The following is a 26,718-nucleotide window of genomic DNA, read 5'->3' as shown; positions in this document are numbered from 1 at the left end:
GATGCTGGTGCCCGGCGCGCGCGCTGCGCCGCGCCGCTCCTGGGCTGCAGCGCCGCTATACCGCTACTCGCTCCATTGTAAACATCTGGGGCTGGCTTCGCGCGGACCTCACACGCGTTTCATTGTCATTTTTTTAAAAAAGAAATTGTTTCAAAGTAAAAGTCATATGGCTGCTTCCGTGGCTGAAGTTTCGAGCTCTTCTGTTGTTCTAATCAGGCTTTTAATGATAGTGTGCTTCTGGTGATGTATTTTTGGCTGTCAGCGCTAGAAATGTAACCTTTATTTGCTTTTCCTGCCTGTGCAATCTCAAATTGAAGTAACTGTAGTAAATCACAATATATTGCATTGTAACTCTTAAGGGACTGTGTCCCCCTGTAGTAGGATGCTGAGAAAGTAAGCTCTGTTACGCAAGTGTTGGAGGAAACTCTTTGACTTGCTTCGCTGGTGGAGAACCACGTTTTGGTCCTTGGGTTGTTTTACATTAAATCCAGAAAAATCTGGGGATAAATCTTCTGTTAAATTAAATCTACTTAAAGTGATTTAAGTAGATTCCTTCTTAGCTAATGTGTAAAGCACAGAGTACTTCAGCAGGTTGCCATGCTGTATGATAGACATTACTGCTAATTCAGCTGTATTTCTATTAAACACCCATAATACAGGCTTACAAACAGGGAGGAGAGGGCTGCTGTATCAGATGTCACTACTTCACTTGCTCCACCTTGCAACCTCATACTTTATCACGCACTTACGTTTGTAAAAGCTTTAGATGTCAAAGCAGTTGTATCTTACCACCTCCCTTCCCATGTTTCATAGAAAGACAAATTCTTGAAAAACAGAGCTATGATGAAGGCTTCACTTTGATGAGTTTGTGTGGAATGAGGTCCTAGCACTCTATTTCTTAGATTACTTTTGTTTGTGGAGGAGGACAGTGTCATTCCCCTAAAATGGGATTCTGAAAGCTTTGTGTGCATCTCTGAGAACACCAGCCATGCTGTGTAGAACACTGCTGCCGAAAAGGCTATAAGGGGCCCAATTTGACAACAGTATACTCAAGGAAGTAAATACTTATCTGAGCAGTCCCACTTAGCCAGCAGAACTGCTCAGTGAGTAAAGTTGCACACATGCATGAGCTTTTGCGAGATCTTGCCAAGAAGAGGTAGAATACGCTGAAATGCACATACACATCTTTCTGCTCTTTCAGTCTACTTGCAGGAAAAACCCCCTTCAACTGTAGGGTAATTTGTGATTCTTTTTTCCTAGTTTTCCAGTCAGTGCATCAGAAAGAGAATTGGCATTCTTGGTGATGTCATGGTTATCATCACATCTGCAGACTACCTACTGAAAGAGAGGAGAATGTGATTTGTTTCATATAAAAGCAAAACAATGCCTTTATTATACATAGTTGTATCCTGTCCCTCAAGTTTACGTGCAGTGAAGAAAGGATTCCCATCATCTTAAAACTTGCAACTTGCTAACCGCACTTATATCACCAAGTCAGACCTAGTGTACAACATATTTAAATACAAAACAATTAGGATCTTCTTAGCAGAAGATAAGTCAAACAGTTGTATGTTCTTCTTCAATAGTCATTATTAATTTGCAGTGGGAAATTGTGTTTTCTGTAAAAGTACATAGTCTTGAGACCATTTAAGAATATATTTACTGTGCCTTTATTTCAAGGGTGTCTGTGTAGCAAAATGTTGCAAGTGATGCACAAAATCTATGCTTTTCATAACCTCATGGTAGCAGTGCCATCACAATGCTGCTGTAATCCCCAGCTGGACTGATTCCATGCAAATATATGGTATCTTTAAGATAGTCTAAAATATGTAATTACATGTGAATAGACTTCTGCCATGCAGAAAGGGTTAGCCAACCAGCCCACTAAATTGCAGCCTGTTTAACATTAAAGGCTGTTTAATCTCTAATATAAGTTCCTCTTTTGAAACCATGCTTTCCTAAACAAATAATAGTGACAAGACTTTGAAATATTCTAATTTGGAGGCTCATTTTCTTTTTCTCATATGCTAATGTTTAAAATCCATTTATGCTGCAGTAAAGCCTTATCTGTAGGGCTCAAAGATCATGATATGTTGTGTACTTAGACAACAGCTTTCATGGCTGGCTGCCAATTAAGCACTGTCAAGTAAGAAGAACTGTTGGAGAAAGTCAGAATAAACATCCAGAAAAGAGAATTTAGTCTCCAACCTTTAAATGGCTCAAGCAGCATTCATAGATTTGCTCTATAAATATTGTGCAGAGTGTGCTAAATTGAAGTTTACTCTGGCAGATGTTTTCTAACTTGATTGCTTGGAACTATTCCATCAGCCTTTCTCTACCTATAGGGTAATGGGAACAGAGGTAGCTTCTGACTGCTCTGTCAGGAGGCTGCGGGAACTTGCAGCATTTGGAATAGCTGGAGGGTGTCTGTCACTAGATAGAAAGAAGTAGGGCACTTTATAGGGTTTGTTTTATTGTTCCTTACATCTGGAAGTTTGTCTTCAAAATGCAACTACTGGCTTGTCTTGCAGCACCACAGCTGTGAAGTCCCTTGCCCCTGTACTTGACAGAGCCATCTGCATGCGTGAGTAAGGAGAGCTGTACCACTTTCTGGTGATTTAAGTACTTGTTGGGGGAAAAACAAAACCAAAAAGCCTCCAACGAGCAATTACAAAAGCTTTCACTGTAACTTGAGATCTGGGGTGACCAAGAGAAGCTTAAGCCATATATTAAAATGGAGAGAGAACTGCATGTATGAAGATTGTGACTTGACTTGCACCCAGAAAGCTTTCTTGAAGGTAGTGAAACTCTTTGGGTTTAATGGATGGCATGCATTGGGCTACATGATATATGACAAGCTGGTTCAGGAAAACTTGAATGTATTTTTGAGTGTTACGCTAGTTTCAACTGACTTTTAAAGGAACTGTTATTAGTGCTATGAAGCACACAGACTTCAAATTTATAGGACAGATCTTAGTAGCTGAAGAACAGTAACACAATATGTGATGCTCAATTAGCTAACTTGCAGTCTGTGGAGGGAGTTCTGCCTGAGCAACGGTTGCAGGATCAGGCCATTATTTAGGTACGTGTTTAGGGAGTGGAGTCTGTGTCACTGAGCCTGGATATTAGTGGGAGGAATTGCTGGAGCGATTCCTGCGTGCTTTGGACCAAGCAGTACTATGCAAAACCTACGGTAGATGGCGGCACAGCCACTGTCTGGTGTCACCTCTGCTCGAAGTAGGTGGACAAGAAGGGGCTGGATCCTCAGCTGTATGAGCTAATTTAGCCCAAGTAAAGCTAAAAGGGCTTACACCAGCTGAGATTCTATTAATTAGCCTTCCGAACATCCAAAGTGGATTAATCCAAATGGCGCAAAGGCACTGCAATTGCGGAGTAAGAATGTTCACTGGGGGAGCTAGCATGAAATAATTAGCTACTTCTCATGAGCTAACCTATTCCAGGCTTTTCCCCCAAGTGTGCAATTATCTTTTATATATAGCTTTAGGATCTGCTGAAGTCCGTGCTAGTCTTTGGTTTTGCTTTAGTTAGTGTGGGATCGGATTAGCAACACAGTGACTAATAGCAAGAAAGTTTTGTGCCTCATTCTGTAGCCCCCAAAATTGTAAACAACCGCTCTAATTACTAGAAATGCTGAACATTACTACTGAGGGTTTTAATTGTGTGCGTCTATACATGACATAGAAATACAGATTTACACTATATATCAGGTTATAGATGTAAAAATAGCATTAAAAGTGTTTTGATTAAGTATACTTAGTTTGATACTCAGTTTTTTGATTATACCCCAGGTGTAATAAAATCATAAAGCTTGCTAGGTACCCTAGCCTCAGCTATAAAGCTCAAACCAGATTAGAATGCTTGGCAAAATATGTTCTTTTGCTACTAAACATTTTTTAAGCTAGCTGTTTGGGGTTATCAATTCCTCATGAGCTGGTGTTTGTAAATTAATGTGAGAACTTTTCTCTGTTTTTTCTGAAGACTGATTAGGAGGCATATGTATTTTGTTTAGTCTCCATAGAGATCTTACTTTTTTACCAATCAAAAAGACTTAAAGTAGGAAATAATACTGTTTTAGTGAAGTAATTTGAATCTTAGGTTCTTTAAAATGAAATGCATAAATTCTTAGGGAGTTGATTTCTCACTTTTCTTTTCTTTTAGAAAAGTCTTTCCTTTTTTTTCCCCTCTGCAGAACTCAGTTACATAATTTATAACCAGCAGTATACAAGCTTAGGCAGTTAGGATTTATGAATGTGGAAAGAATTGTACTATTTAACGTCTACATGACACTCTCCTGTTACCCTTGCTGCATTCCTGCCTTGTGGACCCTCCATGCTGATACTGTAGTCCTGCCATAAATCTGTTCAAAATATACAGTTGTAAGAAGTCTTTTCATCTTCATAAATCTAACTTATAACCACTTGCAAAAAAAAAAAAAAGAATGAGTTAGGGGCAATTGGAAGTTTGCTCTTCTTAAAACCTCAGAAGAAAGAAACCAAGGGGTATGTAGGCTTATAGATGCCGTGCTGCTGTTTTAATGGGAGGGTTCTTAAGTAGTGGCTGGGTCAAAGCTTCCCTTGAAGATGGCATTAGCTGATTGAGCACTATAGAATGTGCTTACACTTCTGAAACATCTTGGATGCATTCACTCGTTAGGATAAGATCCTCTGTTTTGAAATAAGGCATTTTAAGATGACTTTCAGATGTCTTTGAGTCGTGTGTGTGAATAGGGGCCTTTTCACTTCAACTGGGAGTCAGATCAGATCCTGCAATAGGGGAGTTTTCATTCATTCCACAGAGCCTTTCATTTTGGAAAAGGAAAAACCCTTTTATAAGCAAATCTTGTTCACCTGTGTATCTTTAGTTAAAAATAGCAGGCACCTGTATGGTACATAGGGCAACAACTCCTGTCATGGTGGATTCCTGACTTTTCCTCTGAGCAAGGAATATAATTGCACAAGGAAGGTTCTAATTAAGAAAAAAAAACGCTTTGTAAACAATATTGTATTTCTAGTCTTAAGCTTAATATTTGGGATGATAGAAATAATGTCAGCAGAGCAGAGAAATTATTCAGTCAACTTGGGATTTGTTACAGTGCTCCCTTTATGACCTGCTTTTGTTTGTTTGTTTTCTCAGTTTTCTGAAGAGTTTTCTGAATCAAGTTCTTACAGTCCTTTCTTCCCCAAAATAGCACCCAGTTGAAATTTCGGTTTGCACATTTTGAGCACTTGCTACTATTGCTTGCAGTCCCCATAAGACACTGAACTACCTTATCCTAATATTCTGGGGTTTATCATCTAATGACCTCTTTGCCACTTTGAACAGCCCAAGTAGTTTGAAAGTTTATCAGCATTAACAACCAACCTCAGCTTGTTGAGGCTGTGTGGAAAAGTAACCTTTGCTTGCTTTGGTCTATGAAAACCAAATTATCAAATCGGAAAAGGAGGATGCATTTTGTTAACACTAGCACACGTATGTTTCTCGGTCAGTAGGTATACTAGCACCATTAGTTTTACTGTATGTACTTGTCAAAGCAAAAGGAGAATTTGTTGATAACTTATTTTGATGCAGTATTTTAATATCTTGCAGCACTTCATTTCTCAGATGCTTTGAACACAGAAAAGTAGTCAATGGTACTTGCAACCATTAGTTCTGTAAACTAGAAAGATCCTTTCCTAACTGTAGTAATTGCTTCTGTTTCTAGTGCCAATTTGCTGTAAAACATCTTTGTTAGTTACAACATAGTAAAAGGGAGACAGGAAACACTGTTACATGAAGTTTTGAAAAGTCAGCCTGGGAAAACTCGCTGTGTTTATGAGGAAAATTAAAATCTTCAAGGGTAGGAGTGAGGAGGAAGTGGCTTAATCTTTAATCACTGAATGGATATTAAAACTGAATTCATTAGCTGAGTGGGTTATTAAAACTGATTATGCTACTTCATGAGTACAGTGCAACAAATGGAAGTTGCAGGGGAAAGAAATGGTTGCAAGTGAGCCAGGTCACACGCTAAATAATAGCTTTAAAAGCACTCTTTGCTTTTAAATTAGGTCACTTGTGTTCTTTCTTTGAACATTCAGTTCTAATTGCAACAGTAAATCAAAGAATACACTCAAAGTAGATTCCCATGTAAGGTGGACAACTGGACAGTGCCTTTTTACTGCTACTAACACGTGCATCCAATTACTGGGCTGATATACTCACAGTGTCAGCTGTAAAGCATTCTCCTATTTTATAGTTAGCCTAAAGAATTATTAGCCTGTCCCCTTTCACATTTACCTCTAAATAATCTGTCAGTAGTGTATATCTTCTACAGTTAAAGAGGACTTTTCACACGCATCGAAGCTGACTTTCAAGAAAAAGGAAACGCTGAAATTACACCAAAAAGTTTCATTCCTTTCTCCCTCTCCCCTTCCATAATTTCTGGTTTGTACAAGAGAGGAAAAGGCTGCGGATACTAGAAACATGAATGCGCATGAATTTTATGTAAAAACAAAGATCAGATCTTTCATAAACCTTGATTTAGTAAAGCAATATGATACCTACTCCTTTCATGGTGGAAAGCATATGTGAAGGACAATAAACTTAGTTGGCTTTTGCAGTTCCTGACTCCTCTTTCTACATGGGGAGCAGAAGTGAAAATGAGTCTAGTTGCTCTTCCTTCTTCTGCCACTGATACTGCATGTTCAAACACTGCATAGAAATAAAGGAAATGTAAGTTTTCTTTCAGGTTCCCAACTCACATCTGTGTAGCTGTAGTCAGCATGTGGGGGAGTTGGCGAAGGAATGCTGAAGCATTTTGGAAGCATTCAGGATGTTGTTTAATTGGAATTAAGGCATGGTGCTAAGCGGAGGCTGAGTATAAATCTGTGCCCGCATTAGAGGAAGGCGATGGGAAGTGTGACGAGTGCCAGAGCAACCCTAGAAAGGATGACAAGAAAGACATAGAGGCAGCATGTGTCATGAGTGGGAGAGAAGTGGGGAGAGGGGGAGCATGGCTTACCCCTTTTGGCAGCTGTGAACCGTCACTGATGTTCTGAATTGTTCAGTCGCATCTCACTGCATCATCAGTTTGCTCACAGCCTGAACCTATGAAGCCATTAGGGTGCCTGTGGAAAGACAAAAGAAGTTGGAGTTTTGTTTGGTTATTTTTTCTTCAATTTTTCACTGTGCTAGTACTATCCACTATATTTGTTATGAGAATCATATACCTGAAGGACATCAAGATATCCTAAACTTCTAAGTGTTTTAATCTTTTGAGGGTGCAATAGGGTATTATGATGACTGGTATGTTTAGTGTTATCAAGTAAGTCATATTTTGTAAGCTTATCTTTAACATTTGAAGTAGTTACATAGTTACAAGTTCATATATTCAGTAATTGTTACTACAGTGAGCAGGGGAATATATGCTCTAGAATAGGATACTGGATGACTGTATTTAATATGAAGTGGATTTTACAAGTCTGTGGTTTTAGTGCTGCCTTTTCATACATTTTTATGATGCTTTAGGAGATGCTAAAGCTCCTGATGTTCGCTGAAACAGTCTTTTGACTTCAACAGAACAAAGTCTGATCTCTGTGTATTTCCCAGATACTTATTTTTCCCTTGTGGTTTTCCTGGAGGTAAACATTAAAAGTGTAAACCGTGTTGATCCAGAAGTAACTCTCTCATCCACATGAAGTATCTTAGTACCTGTGGCACCTGTCCCTTGGAGGCAGGGAAGCTAATGAAAACCTTCCCCTGAACTGTAACCTTAGCTGATTTCACTGTGTCCTTCTCTCCTGTCTCGGGGGAAGCAGAGTGGTACACGTGGCCCACGTTCTGATGACAGGACACCTTTCCTTTGTCAAAACACTAGTGCTAATGACTGCAATACAGAAATTGTGTGCTCACTGAGGAACTGAAACTGCAAAACCAATGGTAACATAATCAGAAGCAGCAGAAAGAGTCTAGAGCTAACGACATGAGCTGAGCCGTGGCAACTTTTTGTTAGTCCCCTTCAAGGTCTAGGCCTGGTTGCTCAGCTGGCTCTTCAGAAGTTGAAAAGATAACCTTCTCCCATAAAAGATACATGTGCGGTTTTGGTACTACCCTTACCGGGTAGCTGGGTCAGCAGTAGGTGATTTGGCCGAAGGGCTGGGCTAAGGCACCACTGTGTGTAAACTGGAGCAGAAGTTAGTATGAGCTGAGTTTCACCAGGTGTTCTGAGGTACAACCAGACACCCAAACCATTGCAAGCTCTTTAAATTACCACTTCACCTGGTTCTGACAGAAATAACATGGAAAGTGAGTAGCATGTAAGAAATGGAAGGAAATTATGATTATTTCAGCTTCTTACAGGTGAAGGTGCTGGGTGAAGGCATGCATGTGTTGTTCAAGTACACCAATTATTACAAACAGTAACATTTACTGTCATGTCTGTTAGCATTTACTCACAGACCAGCATCACTTTTGCTTGCAAAGACCCATGGGCACACACAAGCAATGATTCACTTATTAGGGCAATGCATAGTTTAAACCACGTAAGCAGCTAAACCAAAATTTTCTGAAGTTAGCACTGGGAGGTGTAAATTATGCCCTTTCTGAGGCCCAGAAGTGGATTCGATTCAAGCAGTTTTGCTGCTTCGCTTGGGTTTGGCTTAGTGGGCAGCCCTAGTCCTAGGCCAAGGAGGATGGAGGAAGATGCTGAGATCATGCAGACTGGCAATTCTATCCATTGTGGCAATGATGATATTTCCTATTGCCAACATATGGTGGGAGATACTGCAAGACGGGGGAGGGGGTTAACACTAACAAAAATCTTTGCTCAAAGTACTGTGTAGAGAAATGGAGCATTTATCTCACAGCTTCACAGTGCCTGAATAACCTGAGGAGTGGTAATTGGAACCCAGTCTGTACATTCCATGGCATTTAGACTACGTAACAGCTATATATGACTTAGTTATTCCTTGCTACTTCCTTTTCTCATATGGCATAAACCAGTCAAGAACAGAGACCGCAGATTGCTTCAAAGCTGAAGCTAATTGTGTATTAAGGAGCTACAAGACTGAACCCACTGACATTGCTAAAAACATTTTAAGATCACTGTATGGAAGACATAGAAAGATTACTATTAGTAAATGCAGTGTGTAAAATACTTTGGTATAGAGCTTTGGATGAGGAAATGCATTTCAGCTGGATGGTATACCTCACAGAACAGCTACTCCATCAAGGTTGCAATTAAATTGGTTGGGAAAGAAAAGGTCCAACACCAGCTTTCTTTGTAGAAGAGTTTGTGGTTTTTTTGAACTTAAGAAAGATTCTTAATGATCACAATAGATATTTTTATCAAAACAAGACTGAAACGCATGAGGGCTGGAATAATGATGCAGGATTGTTGGAAACTAAAGGCTCATGTCCTTCATCACGTGCTGTGAAGATACCCTGGGCATAAAGGGAGCTGGAGGACTCTTCTGAGTTGCTGTGCTGCTCCTGCTGATGGTCAAGCAACACAGAGGAGGAATATGCTTAAAGGGAGACGGAAGGAGACTGAATAATTTGGCACAAGGATAGTCTGCGGGAACCAAACTTTGAGTATAGGGAGTGCCATTAAGTGTTAGGTATTATGGAATATCAGGTCTTATATGTTTGTTATCCATTGTACCCCAAAATTTATAAATGTATTTGACTCTAATCTCTCTTTGGCTCTTTGCTGCTTATAAAATGAGGATAGTAATACTTCCTACATAAGCAAGGGTGTTATGAAAACAAATGATTTGTGAAACACACCAGTAACACTGTGATGAGTGCCAGGAAAAAAAGTCTACCCAGAGGGTAATCATTCTCTTTTTACAGAAGGGTTTGGATATAAGGAATAACAAGGGCAGTTTTATTCTCTCATAGAATAGGAAAGAGTAGGCTACTTCTTAACTTTAGCAGACTTAAGTGTTTGTCTTTTGACTAGAAAAATCTTAAGATTCCCCAGAAAAAAAATTATTCTATAGCTTCTCTTGCAAGCACTCTGTGAAGGTTACTCAACAAATTTGTTGCATAGCATAATACAAAAGTTAATGGCAAAATAGCTCCTAACCAAACAGTAGGGGTGTACACACAAATTGGATCTGTCCTTCTGTCAAGCTGAGATCTAGATCTGGTTGTGCCGCACGAACATTTTAGTCATAAGTGATGTGAAAATTTATTTTGCTTTAAAGATATGAGTATTAGGATGTTTCAGCTCAAGGATCTATATAATTTCCATAATTAAACAGTTAAAATACAATTACAATTTCACTCTCCTCTCTTTACTGTCAGGCCTATCAAAGACATTTGAGTATGATCGCCACCTAATATTTATCGTATTTGGCCCTATTATATATTTTTGGGACTGCCTTAATTTCCCTGAAACGCTGTCTATGTGTTGGAGTTAAGCTACTGGAATTATTTGTTTGGGTTTTATTTCTTTTCCTACCATTTTTTTATTATTGATACTTCCCCTTTAGTGTCACAGACATCTTTCTTTCAGTTTAATTTATTACAGTTACTTTTACACGTCACAACTTCTCTTTGAAATGACAGCCATCCAAGTTAAAGTCTTTTCAACTTTAGTGAAAACACATATAATGAGGCTGACACTTGGCTCATGTGGTATTAATCTGGTCTCTTGGTCATTTCTTCTGTGTCTCCTGCTGCAGTCTGCTCTCAAAAAGACGTATCTGCAGCTGGGGAGTACATAAGATTAACTTCCGCCTCTCTGTGGCTTCTTGCCTCAGACCACACACCAAATAATTCCTCAAAGCATTATCCAGATTTGCTCAAAATTCACCATGCTTGCTTTATTCCTTCAGTTCTGCCACACATGCATTTGTGGACTCTGCTTGCAGCTGATTCTGCTTATGAAACAGGAAACATTTTGCAAAGATGAGGATTTGGAGACAAACACTATTGTAATATATCTATAATAATTTTTCTGTGGAACTCCGTCCCTTTTTGGTTTTGCTGATTTTTTAAATATACACAGTAGACCATAAAGGTCAGCAAGATGTTTTTAACTGTACTCAGGGCATAACAAAGACTGATCTAGCTTTTCAGTACAGTCTGAATTATAGTAACTCCTGTATCCAAAATGAAATTAAAAGAAAAAGCAAACCACAGTGCTTATATTCAGGAAGATCTTTAGTGCTGTCTGAACTATTAAATTCAATAATGCTACCAAAAAATTGCTACTGTGCAGGTGGAAGAAGTGTTAGTAATTTCTCTTACCCAGGGACCTCCAAACATTAATCACAGTTTAACATCCTTAAAAAGGGAGCCACAGGTGTGAGGAGTATGAGTACCTGTGCTCACACACCAATGCAGACTCAAGAAGTATCTGTAATGATGGGCAGGAAAACCAGTACAAAAAAACATCTAACTACTTTCTGTTACCTTGTGCTTAATACAAGAAGTTATAGCCAAGGTTACCAGACACTTCTCATTAAGCCCATAATGGGGATGGGAACGTAATTTTGGTGTTTGAGTAAACTTCAGTCTGGCATTTTCTAATACTCGTTTTGTTGGTTTGTCAACTAAGTATTTTTTTCATTATAGTTTCGGAATCTTTCTGCTTTTCACAGTAGCCAGTCATAAATATATATATAAAAGATCTTCATTTATAGATGTGTTTTGTGTGCCAAGCTGTGGAAGTTTTATGTCCAAAACTCTTGCTACACACTCACAGACATACTGATAATGCAAGAGTAGATTGTGTGATTATGCAACTAATGTACTGCATAAGATAAAGTTTCCAAAGAATCTGTAAGAGCCCTAACTGAAGAACACACTTATGTTTTCAGGTGTAATCCTTGTGCAGATATTGCTGTGAGCACTTCTAAGAGCTCGCTCTATCGAGTGTATGATGTAAAAGCTCTCATGATGTGAAACATCTTGAGAATAAGTAGAAATCTGTGTCATTATTGCAGTATTTGGACACATTAGATTAATGTCTTCAGGAGGACCATAGCATATGCTTTACTTGGCAAAGGATGACAAATGTTAGACTTCTAGATATCTAATAATAATTTCAGAGTTTAGTCAGTTAAAGAATTTATCTCATTCTCTTGTTCCAATAAATACCTTGCTAATGAATCCTAGTTAACATGACCTTGTAGCAGAGATTTTTGCTGTTGCTTTTTTTTTTTCATTCCTTATCCAAATGGTACATTTGTTTTCTGATTTTGAAGGAGAGCTGATACTCACAAGTCGTATGTCACAAGCCACTAAAAGTGTCAAAATCTTACAGCAGGCCCTTGGTGGCTTGTTAATCTCTCCTTTTTTTCCCCCCTCCTTTTTTAAAGGAAACAGACTAATTCACTTAAATATAATGAGAGCCATGCTTGCTGTAGTCTACTTTTTAAACAGTGTCAGCCCAAGTAAGATCTGTCTTATTTCTTCACCTCCTTTTCTTGGCTCCAACAATTAAACACAAAACTGAAAAATACAGGTTTTTATGGCAGAGCTATTTCATATGTCAAATGAGAAATTGAGGCTGCCGTTTTCATGGCAGAAAAATATACAAGTGTTAGGGCAGGGAAGTTTTTCTTTTCCTTTGTGCCCCCCCTTCTAAATTATCATCAGCAACATGCAAAAGATAAACCTCAATGTTAAATAGGGAGACCAGATGTATGTTTAACCTCATGCCCTCATTTTTCTCATTGGCTTCCATTAGGAACAAAAAGTTAAAATATCTCTAAACAAAAATAACTGATATGGTATGGTGAACTTTTCAATTGGATAAGAGCTCTTTAGAAAAAGACAGTATTACAGAGTCCTGTGTTAGGTCAACAGACTGTTTTACTGTAGTGATACATCTATACTTGGAACAATAAGTCGATGTTTACTTTTGATAAGTAGTGGCAAAATTTTGTTGAGTTGCAGCAATAATTAAAGTAACAAGTAGTTAAAATTCTCATGTGTTAAAGAAAATATAAAAATATCATGCTACAGATCTTAGGTTTGCTATTCAGTGTTAGACTTTTTCATCTCTACAGACATTAGCTAAGCAAATCTTGAAATACGGCTGTGTTATTTTCCCCTTCTTCAGGGACAGGGACTGAGGCAGAGAGTTTAAAGACCAGGATTTTCTCTCTTTTATCTTTATTCAAGCTTAGTCCACCATAAATCCCTGGACTGATGATTCTACTCTGTTCCTTATTTTGTGTTCACAATACAAAGAATTATATTCATGTTCTTAATAGAAATGGGAAATGAAGGGCAAAGTGTAATATTGTTTATTTTGTATAGCAGACTGTGTCCAACATAGATGTACGTGTATGACAGATTATATGACAACTTTATACACTAGTTAAAGATACAGAAAGTAGAAGAAAAGTCTACAGAAGCAAATGAAAAGAGACAATAAGCAATTCTGTCTAAAGACAGAGGTATTGGAAAGTGTCTTCTCTTCGTAAAAATGTGTGTCAGCCAGTGGAGTCAAGAAAATGGCCAGTGTTTGAAAATGAGTTGTTCTTAATGAGCAAAGCTAGGAACTGCTGGTAACCGGTGAGCTATCCTTCGGAAGAGTTTGGGAACTGAGTTTGTTTTGTCATGAAAGATAAATGTTTTAAGTGCTGTTAATGTATTCACTACAGATACCAGCTGGAGAGAGTCTGTTCTTTTGGAAGTGTACAGTCTGAAACCAACAGATTTTGCATATGAATTCTAAATGCATAATTCTAATTGCTTCCTTCTCATATTGTTAAGCTTTTATGGACGAGTTAGTGTTTAGGAGAGATTTAACTGAAGAAAAGGTATTCACCCAGGAACAAAAGAAAATTGCCTACAGAAAGGCAGGAGAAACATGAAAAAAATGAAAATGAAGATACTATTGCAATCGGGGAATCACTACAAGAAGGGAGTAGAGGAGAAGCCCTCCAGCAACTTGTTCTAACTCCTCTGCTGGAGGTTACTAAATCTCACCAGCTCATGTTAGCACTCTATAATTTTCTCCATACAAAATCACACATCTTAGCTTTACTGGCTTAAATACAAGATTTCAACCATCCTGGCTGATATTATCTAAAGCAAGTGTACACTGGAGTGTTGGGAGAGCAGCTAAGCTCCATGTGGAGAAATCACATAAAGACTGACTGGTATAGATTTTTTTTTTTCTTTAGTCATGATTCATAGCAGGGATGCAGGATGTTTTAGAAGGAAAAAAAACTAAAGGGAGTGTTAAAAGGAGTGACATTTGATGTAAAATCACCAAAATCACTTAGCCTTTGAACAGAGAGGATGGTACAGTTAGGTACCTGTACCTAAGTATAGCAGTCCAGGTTCTCAGTTATGCATTCCTCATATTTCTCTGAAATTGGCAATTTAAAGTAGCCAATTTATTCACACTGTGATTTCAATTTCTACCAAGAGTATAATTTCAGCACCTTATAAAATAATACCACCTTAGAACCTAGTCCAGGAGAAGATACCAGGTCATTTTATGTGTTGTGCCAATCCTGGAAAAAGTTGCAGATGTCAGCTTTACAGAGGGCTGAAACAGCCAAAGGAAAAGGTCAGTTGTGGGATAAAGAGGAAAAGGAAATGAAAAAAGAATTCTTTGTGCTGCAAGATGCAGTTGGGAAGCAGGAGCACTCTGAATTCACACAATAAGCTCCTCATCTTTTATGCCCTGCAACTACCTTAGAAACTCTGTCTTCTCCTTATCTGCCTAAATTTCAAAGGTAAATATGGGAACCATTCCTACCGGACAGCTTCAGCAGACAGTTTCTGTGGAGCAACAGTCTATGCACAGTATCAATGGCATCTTTACTACACTTCCAGAACGCTCCCTCATCCACAAGATGGGCACTTCCAGGTGGCCTCTCCCATCTACAAACATCCAGTCTGTGGCAGTTTGAGAGCTGTAGGTAGGTGGAGAGCTGTTTGTTGTTCTTGTCCTAGAACAGGGAAGTTCCGCAAAGCCATGTCATATGTAACCAGTGAACTTACGGTACCCAAAAAAATCTCTAATTATCTCTCTCTGGCTTCTTATTTTAACATCAACTTCTGGTGGATCACTTCGAAGTGGTCAGGCAGGCCTTGTGTCCCAGGATCAGGAAGCAGCCAGCATTGCTGTGTGATCTGCAATGACTGGGGAGCTCTGCTGCGTACACAGCCTCGCTACGGGCATTTGTTACGCTTGATCAGTGTGCGTCCATTAATTAAAAATCTGTCAAGTCACAGGAAAGCAGGATCAAGGAAAACCTCCTGGGAACCCTAATATAGTCCCTGTTATCACCAGTGCTTGTGATATAAATTTGTTCAGAAGCTTATCAAGTTCAATTAACACCAGGTAGGCTTGCTCCTTACCATACTCCTTAGGAAGGCTGTTCCACAATCTCACTCCTTTAAGGGCTACAAATAATTCTTATTTTCAACCAAAATACCTTCATAATTGTGCTACTTTTCCTGCTTTTTTGCCCCAGTAGCATCCTTCACTGCCCCACAGCTTTTCTTCTTTAGCCTTCACCACCACAACGTACATGTGGGAAGCAGTTATATTCTCTCCTTTTTTTTTTTTCCTCTGCTAAATACTTAATATGCCAAGCTTATTGCTAAACAGAGAACAGTGTGCTGAGACATAGCCCACCATCTTCCTGCTGGTTCTGGATGCAAAGCAACATAGCTATATCCACATAGGCTAATAAACTACGTGTCTTTATGGAACATATTAATTCCTGTGTGTCACGCTGGAAATGGAGCTGTCTTGCTTTCCAAACACAAGTTTAATAGCTTTTCTGAGGCCGTTTAATTTGAAGTATTTCTTGGGGGTCTTCTGGCTGGTTCTGGGTAGACATGCCCTGTTCTCGTAAGATAACGCTTTCATTCTTTCTGGACTTTCTTTCAGCCTTTCTGGACTTGCTTCTAGGTGCCTGGTCTTAAACCAGAACTGCGCACCATGTCCCAGACCTAAAAGAATTCCAAGATTGCCAAAACTAACAAACCCCCCAAACAGACCTCACATTAGCCACTCGGCAAAGGCTGCCCTCTGCCCAATTATTAGAAGAAATGTGGAGTATAGAAATGGACCTGGTTTACAGTGTATTTGACAGGGCAGAGTGCTGGGAAGGTTGAAGTACTCTGCTAAGAGTGATGGTCAGAATACAGCTGAGTAGACAAAGGTGAATTGAAACATTTATCACAAAATGTTTTACTCTCTTTGACTTGCATGCAAGACTTCTCTTGAAATTTGAAAGGAGAATATTGGTTTATTGGTGTTTTGAGGAAGGAACATATTTTCCCCACTTTCTTAAAGATGTTGAAATGCCAAAGCATTTTCCAATTAGAGTGGATATGAAATATAGAAAAATACTTTCCTTCAAAATCAAAGTCCATAATAATGTCAGTTTAGAAGCAGCATGACATTTTGTGGGAACTAATTAGAAATATATCATGAAAACTGTCCAAATTGAATTTTCTTTTTTACTGTAGTAAGTGTAACAAGATGTTTCACTTTTTCTTTTAAAAGTATAAAAATTAATTTTATCATAATTTTTAGAAAGTTGACTTGAAAATTTGGTTGAAGCCCATTATTTCTATGGGAAAATGAAATTAATTTAGTGATGTTTTCAAATGAAATAATGTTTGGTCATAAAAGTTGCATATATAGCTTACTGTTTTCAAAATAGGAAAAGAATTGGAGAGAGACCAAATAAATGCTCAGAACAGAGTTGTAGTATTCTTTGCCAAAATAATCAGGCTCTTCACTGACATGATGCTAAACACAGAAAATGACTATGTTGTGTTTTGCACAGGCCTGTGTCCAAGTTCTTGGTCCAGGCAAGCAGTTTGACCGTCTGTAAAATGTCTAAGTTAATACTTGAGGCTCAAGGCACGGATGTTTGTACGACTGAAGGAATAAACAGTTCCAGCCAGTCCTTAGGTAGCTTCAGTCCCTAAAAGTTATTGAATTAGAAATACTAGAGAATTAGGGTGCACACCCATAATGTCTTAACACTGTGCACAGAACTGTTGCTTTCCATGCAGAAACCTGCCCATGGGTCATTATCTGTCCCACATGTGGAAGGGAACAGGCAGAGCTCTATCTTTACTTCCTTCTTCATTCCCCAGTGTTATGAATGTGTTTAAGGTAAACATTAGGAAATGTGCTTGTTTTCTGCTCCCCAAGCAAAGCATTGCTTCCCCTGACTTTTTTCAGGAGTAGCAAGACAACTGCCGTTTGCTCTGGATACAGCGCAAGCTGAGCAACCAGGACTGTTTTTCATGAAGTTGTACCTTTCTTATGGTACACATACATTTGTATTTAGAAAAGCACATTAGGAAACAGTGTGTTTTATGTAGCTGTGTATTTGCATTTGATGTAATCCAAACAGGTCTCCTGCTTCTGTGTTGAGGAGGGGTGAAAGGAACATGTTGACAATTTTTTTTTTTTCGTATTGTGACAGATCTTTTCAATATAGTATTTCTTGAAGCCTTTAGGTATAATTTCACTTGTTCCTGCCATTCACAGATAGATATATCAACCAAAGCTATTCTTAGCACTCTCCTGATGCATCAAGATGTCATAGAAGCAGTATGGACTGTTGCAGCTGATATATGGAGATAATGGGCACCACATGACAATTTTTTTTTTCTGTTTTCCTTTTCTTTTACTGTCTGTATGTCTGGCTTTTATCAGTGACTTCTCTGTGAAATGTTGCAATTGGGCCTGAACAAACTCTGCTCTTCTCTGATATGGACCTGTGGATTATAGGTGAAACTGCATTGAGAGCCTACAGAGGTTAATTATGCCTGAAAGTTTCCAGTACAATGCACATCAGTTGACACTCTCAACATCCGCATAAACAATCTGGGAGAAGCTATCATTAGCAAAGCAGGAGAGCTGTGCTTGCCCAGTCCCTGCACTATCTGGTTGCATTTCAAAGCCCTCACACATGGTTGTACATTTTGCATCAGTCATTTATGCATTCAAATAAGTTCGTTGGTCAGCTGCACATCTTATGTGTGGTATTTCTTTCATATATACAAGGAAAGAGATTCCTACCTATCCTCCAAAAATTTATCACGTAAATAGTCCTTTCTAAAAGCTTTCTTTTTATGTAAAGTGCCAGATCTTTCTTTTTTTTTAATAAAAGCTTGAATTAATTTTGGTAGAACACCTGCATATATTGTACTTGTCAAGAACTTTTGAGGTTCTATGATCACATTTTGCTAGTTCAAAAATTTTTTTTCTCTGTTTTCTCGTGGAAATTCCCTAGCGTGCTGGAAGCTAACTTTCATTGGGAAAATAGTAAAACTGATTAAACAGAAGCATTGTCAAGAGTGCAGTGTAAGCATACTGATAAATCATTGCTCTCTTTTTAATAGAATCCTTGTAGGTGTTAGGTTAAAAACAGAAGGCATAAGGTTTTCAAACCAAAGCAGTCCTCAGGACAATCATGTCTCATTTAAAATTATTTGATTTCAAACCAAATTCCAGTGAAATCAGTTGTCTCCTATGCAAACCAAAGAAATTAAAGTGCAAGTACCTGCTTCCCTCTATCTCTTGTTATGATGTTTTCTTACATTCCAACACCATTTTCTTTACTCTTTTTGAAGAGAAGAGGCAGCTTTATGCTTTGGTGTTTGCAGGAAGAAGTCAAGAAAGGGTTGGAAGGTCAGCCAGTGAGCTCAAAGCATGGCATTTCACTTCTGTCTCACCTCATTCCTGCTTCTTCAGAGCAGCAGCACAATAATCTTTTAAATCTGTTTGATATGGCTTATATGCTTGAAGCAACTTGGACACTGCTTGCATAGGAGCTGTCTTGAATTTGCCTATATGAGATCACAGCAAAAAAAACTCTTAGGACACTCAAGGAATTCTCCAGGTTGCTAGATTTAATTACCAGAATTTCTATGGAATTCTTTTGTACCAAAAATAATTGGATCATCATTTTTTTAAGTGGATTAGATATAAAAATATAATGTAAAACAGCTATTACATTGAGATATGATGTGGGACATTTTTAGCTGTCAAAATGTGCTTAGAAATGTATAACAAATGCCAGCATGATACTGTGAATTGTGAAAAGGAAAAGGCACAAGTTCTGCTGTTTGCTGTTGCCAGTAAATGTCTACTTTTGTTTAGACATTATTACTACAAAAGCCAAGATAAGATTGTGATTTGCCAAATGTTGCGTTGTGGTGTCCAACTCGGGTTTTGAATTAAAATACAAATATGTCAAAAATTATGTTTATATAATTCAGTATGTTGTGTAATAAAAGTGTTAGGTAGTCCAGTTAATGAAATTACTTGATTTTGGCACAGTGGTGTTAAATTGAGTTTATATTTAATATTGGTTTTGGGGAGAGTGGGTGGAAGGAGAGTTGAATTCTACTTCATATTAGTTGAAACAGACTAAGCTGTTGATATAATAAAGCCTGTAAATAGCCATTAACTGCTATGTGATGGTAGATTTTTCTAAGACAACTTGGAAAGAGTTGCTTCTAGACCAGAGTAGTCTAAAGTGGAGCTTTTATTCCCTGTAAGCAAGAGTTTGTGTAGCTAACTTCTTTATTGGACAAGTGCGATGTTGCTGGTCCCAGGAGAACCATGTACCAGGGAAAAGGTCTTTTAACTCATAGTGCAAAAAATGAGGGCTAAATATTCAGTGGTAGAAGCTGGCCCATGGGAATTAGCACACCTTATTATCTTCTGTCAAAAGAAATCTTGGTTCTCAAAATGAGTGCAGTCTTTTCCATTTTTTGTAAATTAGAGTACGTGTACATTTAAAGGATCTAATTCTTTGTATCAAAACCTTATTGTAGTCACTTGAATAGTTTTCTTGAGGTTACGTATCACTTGGAGGGAGGAGTTTGCAGGATCAGCTTTGGTTTCCTTGCAAGTTGCCCCAGCACTTTCAGTTGGACAAAATCTGCACACCCCAGCTTTTATGAGTTATGTTTGTTGTTTATTTTTCCATTATCAAGACAACCAGTTATATGTTTCACAAGTAGTTTTTTGATTAAGAGTGTGGCAAACAAGCTCCATTCGTCCCTTATTTAGTTTGACACCCTTCCTGGACGCTGACACTTAATTAGTCATTGCCCGATCTGAGGAATTTGAGTAGCTTGTTGGGTTTGTTTGTTTATTCCATCCCATCAGTAAGTAGAGTAGTGTAAGAATAAGTTCAAGTATCCTGAAACAGAACATGATGTGAAATGTCCATGTTGAAAAATTGCTTATTATGGGTAACAGAAGTTACAACGTTGCACCATTCTTAAATTCATGTTGGTTGTGCAATGAGAGATGACACTCTTCTAAATTACATACGAGAAAAACAGAGGGACAGATTGAAATTGTAGCTAGGATTGTATCTGGAGCTTGAAGGTGAAATTAAATGCTTTTCTGGGAAAAAAAGAAAGTCAGTCAAAATTTTAAAATACAATGTATTTAAGCCAGTTTGAAATAAAGCTGTCTGAAAATCGACAACAGCAGTTGTAAAGGGCTTGTGCTGTCAGTCTAGACATATAATACTCTTTCTTTCGAGCATTAGCTTTCTAGTTTGGGTTTCACTGAATAAATACATTAAAAGAAAATTCAAGTTCTAGAAAGACTTCCACATAGACAGAAATACCAACACTATTCCTTTTTGAATTATTTGTATAAACACTTGCAACAACTCAATCCCAAAATGTTCATTAAAGTCGTCTGCTAAGCTACACAATTTCTGGCTTTACTTGAGTATTTCCAGTTGTTGCAAACTAGGTAGTTGGGTTTTTTTCCCTTTTACTTAACATATTTTGCTGTAGCAATAAGCAAAGAGGCAGGTAAAGGTGTTTTAAAGTATTATTTTTTTTGGATCAATTCAAGCCGAAACCTTGACAGCTTGTATGACATTTTTCCCTTCATATTCATTTTAAATTAGAAGAACTTTAAAATCTTTGATACTGGAAGCTAAACCTTTGGATATCCACTGATAGTGTCCAAATGTGCATACTTTTTTGCACATTCAAGCATTAATAGCTGCTGTCCAGAAAGATACACAAAATAATTTCATTCTGGTCACATACATTGCGACAAAATAGTTAGGCTTCGATAAGAAAGGCAAGACAAGGCCCAGAACAATCAGATAGAAGATGAGCGATCTGGTTATTTAAAATTATAAACAAAAATGTCATCATTGACATACATCTCATGAGCATTTTCTTAGATGGCCAGGTCTGACTGCCCAGCTGTAAAAGAGTATTGTAGTGTTATGGGTGTAGAGAAACCATAAGAATTGAACAGAGTATGTGTGTGTGTGTGAGTTTGTGTGTAAGTACAAAGAATAGATTAGATAACAGATGTTATCTTACTCAAGGTGGTTTACTGCAAAATAGCTTTTTTTTTAATTAATTATTTATGTTGTTGTCTAGCTGCCTGGTTTTGTTCTCATGGCTGCAGTTGTTTTGCCTAGATACACAAATGCATGAACATATATTGCAGGGGATTTGGAGGAAGGATTTACAGTAATTTGCACAAGTTAGCCACATGAAATAAAAGCAACGGCATTCCTGTTAGAAACCTGGCTTCAGCTAGTGTCTGCCTAACCACTGTTGAGTCTAATGAATAGGAATGGAGCCTGGTATTATGAAGTGCAGGGAATCATCAAAGGTAATAAAATTGGGATCAGACCAAAGCAGCATCTGGGAGTGAAGTTTTAAGTAGCAGACAGGAATGTGTACTAATTATTGCATTGTTAATATGTTGCATGTGTTGGTTGAGTAGAGATGGTGTGACTAAGGGCAGGCAGTAGCACAGCCAGTAGCCCTGGATTTTATCCATCACAGATTCTGTATTAAATCTCCAGCTGCTTTATAACTTTCCTAATACGACATATTCCCATGCAAAACCTGTCTGTCCAACCGAGCACACCACTTCTTTCAGATGTCACCAAATTTATGTAACAGCCTAGGACCATTTGGCTTCCTGCTAAACTGGATTGAAAGCTTAGAAGAGACAGCTGGACAATGTTTCACTGCTACTAAAATATTTGCATTGTATACATCAGACACTCAAGTTCATCGATGTGCTTTGATGGCTTCTTTCCTATATATACAGGAGGAACATTTAGTTGAGATGGTGTTGCGGTGTTCCCTTCAAACACAGCATTCCAAGGTGTCTTTTATCCTTAGAGAAGACTGTTGTTCAGTCTGTTCTTACTTTTTATAGATCAGGAGGCTTTGGAGAAAGTATTGTTTTCTTTTCTGTACAAGGTGTGCCAAAGAAATACAGGGCAAGCACACTTCACCAGACAAAAAGACCTCTTCATCCTGAATTTTACATGTTTATTACTTGAAGTATCAAAGCTGTGAAATTAAATTAAATACTAATCAACCTGTTGAACAGAACAATATTTAGCATTTATATTTCAAATTTTCAAAACTATAGCAACATAAGCTAATTAATGTTCTAGAAGCACAGGAAAAAAAGTCCTGTAGTGCTTTGAATTGATGTAGCAGGATAACATAATCAGCTTACATGTCTGCTTGAGAAATAGTCTTGAATATTAGCTGGAGTAATAGTGTGGTAAATGAAGCCGTCATTTTTCTCTATGAAGTCTTCCAAATTTCAGGCTTTTGCTATCAATATCTGTTTAAAATGCAGAAAATTCACCTGTTACAATCACTGCTGTTTGCATTATTCTCAGGTTATGTCCTCTTCTTCTTCCAGACTTCCTTGGGCTATCTGATATCAACGAAAAATCATAGGATTATGACAGATGTCAAGGGAATTTGCCTTTCACACCTAGTAGCCTTGTGAAGGTCTCATGGAAAATTTTTATTTCTCATGTCAGTCTGAATGTTTTCTTCATGTTAAGGAAATATTTTAATTGTTTATAAGTAATATGAAGTGGAATTTGTCTATCAAGGGCATTTGTAGATTGTGGTATCGAATACTTCATGGACAGTCTGCTAATGTAGTTGTTGATCCCCAATGAAAACTTTTGGTTAGAATTAGTGAAAAGTAGAGAGGCCCTGAAGGACCTCACATCACCATCCCTTTGACCTGGGGATGGAATTGTATTTATGATTTGATCAAGAGCATATGTCAAAAACAGTCACATTTTATTGTGGCCACTGTCACAGGGCCATCAAGAAAGAAGGCATCAGCGCACAGGCCACCAGCTTGATTGTGGTGCTCTGGATCTGCCCTATAAAATTCAGAATTTCCTCACCCGTCTTAAACTATCCAATGACCAGATGCTATCACACTAAATAATTTACACTTGGAAAGAGAAAGGGGAAGTGTGCTGTAGCTCTTCCAGGTTTTGTCCGTTCTCTTGTACTTGCCAGGCTACCAGGATTCTGATTAGGTTTTTCCTATTATAATTTTGCTCTCAGATTCCAGTGGTGAGAAAGTCTGATTTTTTTTTTTTCCCTACTCTGTAGATTTTGAAACCTATCTTGTCACTCTCTATTTTGCTCTGTAACATATTTTACTTTGGACACAAATACCCAACTATCTTATTCCAGTGGTAGCAGTGGCTTGGTCAGTCTCCTTGGTGCAGAATGGGAACACTTTTGAAATCTTGAAATGTTTCCTGGGCTAGAGAGATGGTTTCCCACCCAGATCTTGCTAGCAGTCACATACTTATCCATGGAATCCCCATATGGCTTTGTGGGTGGTAATGTGTAGAGGGCAGCTTTCCCACCACAGCAGTTTTCCTCAATACAGATTTATTTCTCTTTTGCTCTGCAGAGTTTCCAATCTTAATCACTGCTAAACTTAGGCCTGGTGTTTGTAGGCCAACATTAACTGTATGAGGAAATAGCCTATATTGAACCTTACAGCTCCTTGGATACCCATTTGTTACTTTTTGTCTTTAAAATTGGATAATTACTTTGAAAGTTTCCTCATCCTGACTAGAGGCAGAATAGAATGTACAAAATCCTGGCACCAAGACTTTCATTACAAACTCCGGCCTGGAGGCAAATTGGTGACTCTCTGAGGGTTGAAAACCTCAGCCATGCAGAAAGCAAAGAACCAACAAAGGCAGAGTCCTCTGGCTGACTCCTGCAGATGAGAGCACTGCAGTGCTCTGTATACATAGCAGGGGGCAAACAGCAGTCAACTTTTGGCATCTTTGTCTGCTCTGAAGTCAGCTCTCCTCAAAAATTCATAGCACAGAAGTATAAGAGCAACAGGGTCACCCTGAAATTGATAAATACCAGTTTGAAAATGTCTTCCCTTACAAAATGATTGGCCAGAACCAGACTGATTGTCACATATCTTGCCCTGTTAACTTGTGAGCTGACTCCAGGAATCTGAGATGTGTACTTGTCTTTTGTTATTAATGTGCTCCAAGGGGCTGAGAAGTCTTTTGGTTGCAGTCCAGTAGATAAGGACCATAGCTCAGTTAGAAGATGCCTTTCTGGTAAATATCGCTTATTCTCTTATGTTGAGGAAATATTGTTATTATATTGCGGGGGAAAAGGGAAGGAATAAGGCATGGTTCATATAGCCCGTCCTCACTTGAGACCTAGGGTGCACAAGGCATTTAATGCATGTTGTGGGCTTCCATTGCACCCTGGTCCAAAGGTAAACATTGTGGCTAGAGACAGCAGGCAACCACCTCTCCTTGTAAGGTGCATGGAGTACCACTATCCCACTCCTGCCATACTCATGGGGACCTAAGTAGATTGTAGACGTCACTTTTCTTCATTTCATGGACCTCATTGGAGGTTTCATACCCACAGGCCAAAATTTTTTTTTAAAACAGTAGTTTTTAACAATATGATATGAAGATTTCATATAAAATGTAAAAGCTGTTAGAGGTGTGGATGTCCGTGCAGAAACCTCACAATGGCATACCAGTGAGTATCATCTGGCTCAAGTCTGAATTTTTGTTTTAAATTTTAAGATTGCTTTCAAAGTATTCTTCTCCTTTAACTGCTTAAAATTCAATTATCATCATCATCTCACCATGTTTTGTTATTTCATAAGTGCTACTGCCTAGCGTAATAAAAGTACAAACAAAACAGGAGGAAAGATTGGTTGAGTCTAAACTCTGTATGGAAGTGCAAAACAGTGCCATTCAGATGTTGCCATTCAACTGTCTCTAATGGATACTGTTTAAGCAAAATAAGGAAGTAAATAGGACCAGTTGATAAAGTACACCAAAGCAAATCAGTCAGTTACAATTCATAATTAATTTAATTTTTGTTCACGTCAGTAAGTTATCCCTGTATTTCGAACCATTAAAAAACCAAAGTTGTGAATTAAAACCAAGTGCAAGTGTATATGTAAGTACGCACCTAGTGAATGCAACTTCCTTTTTCCTAATAAAACAGCCAGTAAAAGAATTTGATTTTCTACTACTGCAACTGAAAGAAAGATTGCCCTAAATTGTGTATGTTGTTTGCAAGCTAGACATGAGATAGGTTCTCCTCTATAGTAATGTTGTTCTGATTTAGTCTTCTCATAAAAAGAAGTACTGAATATTTTTGAAAAGTACACTGAAAAGATGTCAGGCTGTTTTTTCATTGTTTCTAGTTGTTTGCCTTTCACTTGTGTCTTTGGAAGCTGCAAAGAACAGAGGAGGAGGAGGAGGACGTGTCAGGAACTGTCCTGGGGATTTCAGAGTTTGTTGTAATAATTGTAGGACCTTAACATTACAAAATGAGGCATTTGCTCCTGGTTTAGGAACAACTAAAGGTTTCCTTCTCTAGTTACAAGTTTAGTGTAAGAGAAGATTGAGTAGAAGAACAACTGCGACTTGCTCTGGAGTAAACTGTGGCCCAGGCACATTTGCCTAGTTGGGTGAAAGGGATAAGAAGAGACTGGTTCTTGGTGCAAACTCAGAGAATTAGACTGAACTAAGGGAACTGAGCACTGAAAGGCACCAGAAAGGGCCCTTGCCCCTCCATTTGCTTGAGTAACTTAGTGGCAATATATTAGAAACCTCAACTTTGACTGCAAGGGAAACAGAAAGTTCATTGTTAGTGCCTGCTAGTGTCTCTTCTAAAGAAAGAAAACTCTCAGAATAAACCTTAAAAGACAACAATTTTTTTTTACTTCAACAAATTTGCATAGGTTCCCCTCTCGTTTCTTTGCTGGAAAGAACTAAAGAACTCTTGCTTAAATCCAAGGCAAATCGAAGTTATCTTCCCATGACACTGTGGTGCAATCTCTTATCAGTGATAGATACAGAGAAACAAAATATACTGCTTTCATTTTCTTTCCTAAGATGGCAAAAGTTAGTTTCCTGACAGAGAGAAAGTCAGTATCATCCTCAGTGGATTTTATGCATCTGTTCATTGTATGACACCATAGTGAAAAAGTAGCAGCTGGAATTGCAGGACCTGGTGTTGTTCTCCTTCAAACCAGCAGTAGTTTTGCCATTCACTTCATTGGGAGTAGGGCCAGTTCACATTCCACTAGAGTGTAAACCACTGATTTCTGAAGACAAATGGCACTTCTAAAGCTACCCTTGGACTACCTTTCACAGTCTTCAAGTGTTAAGTGTCATGCAGATTTTATCTCCTACGAAGTAATCCATTGAAAAAATACTGCCGTAGAGAGAAGTCGCTAACAGAGGTATTCCCAAGGGTACATAGCAGAACTTAGTAGAGAGACTACTTCATTAGCAGCAAGGAAAACCTTTGGTTTTTTGTCTTACAGTGGCATTTTATTTTATGCAGTTATAGCAATAGCATAGCAGTGTGCACACTGACAATTTGAGGCAGATTCTTGGGTACCTTAGCTCCAGG

General features: G+C 38.3%; 1 protein-coding gene across 1 annotated transcript in view; it reads left to right on the top strand.

Annotated features, from left to right (window-relative positions):
* The window catches only part of FGF10 (fibroblast growth factor 10), a 60,667-nt gene that overhangs the window by 953 nt on the left and 32,996 nt on the right, over window positions 1–26,718 (top strand). The gene's annotated exons all lie outside the window — the stretch shown is intronic.

The sequence above is a fragment of the Gavia stellata genome, chromosome Z (genome assembly GCF_030936135.1).
Source record: "Gavia stellata isolate bGavSte3 chromosome Z, bGavSte3.hap2, whole genome shotgun sequence".
Lineage (NCBI taxonomy): Eukaryota > Metazoa > Chordata > Aves > Gaviiformes > Gaviidae > Gavia > Gavia stellata.
Note: the sequence above shows the minus strand (reverse complement) of the source record. Positions and strands in the feature narration are given on the sequence as shown.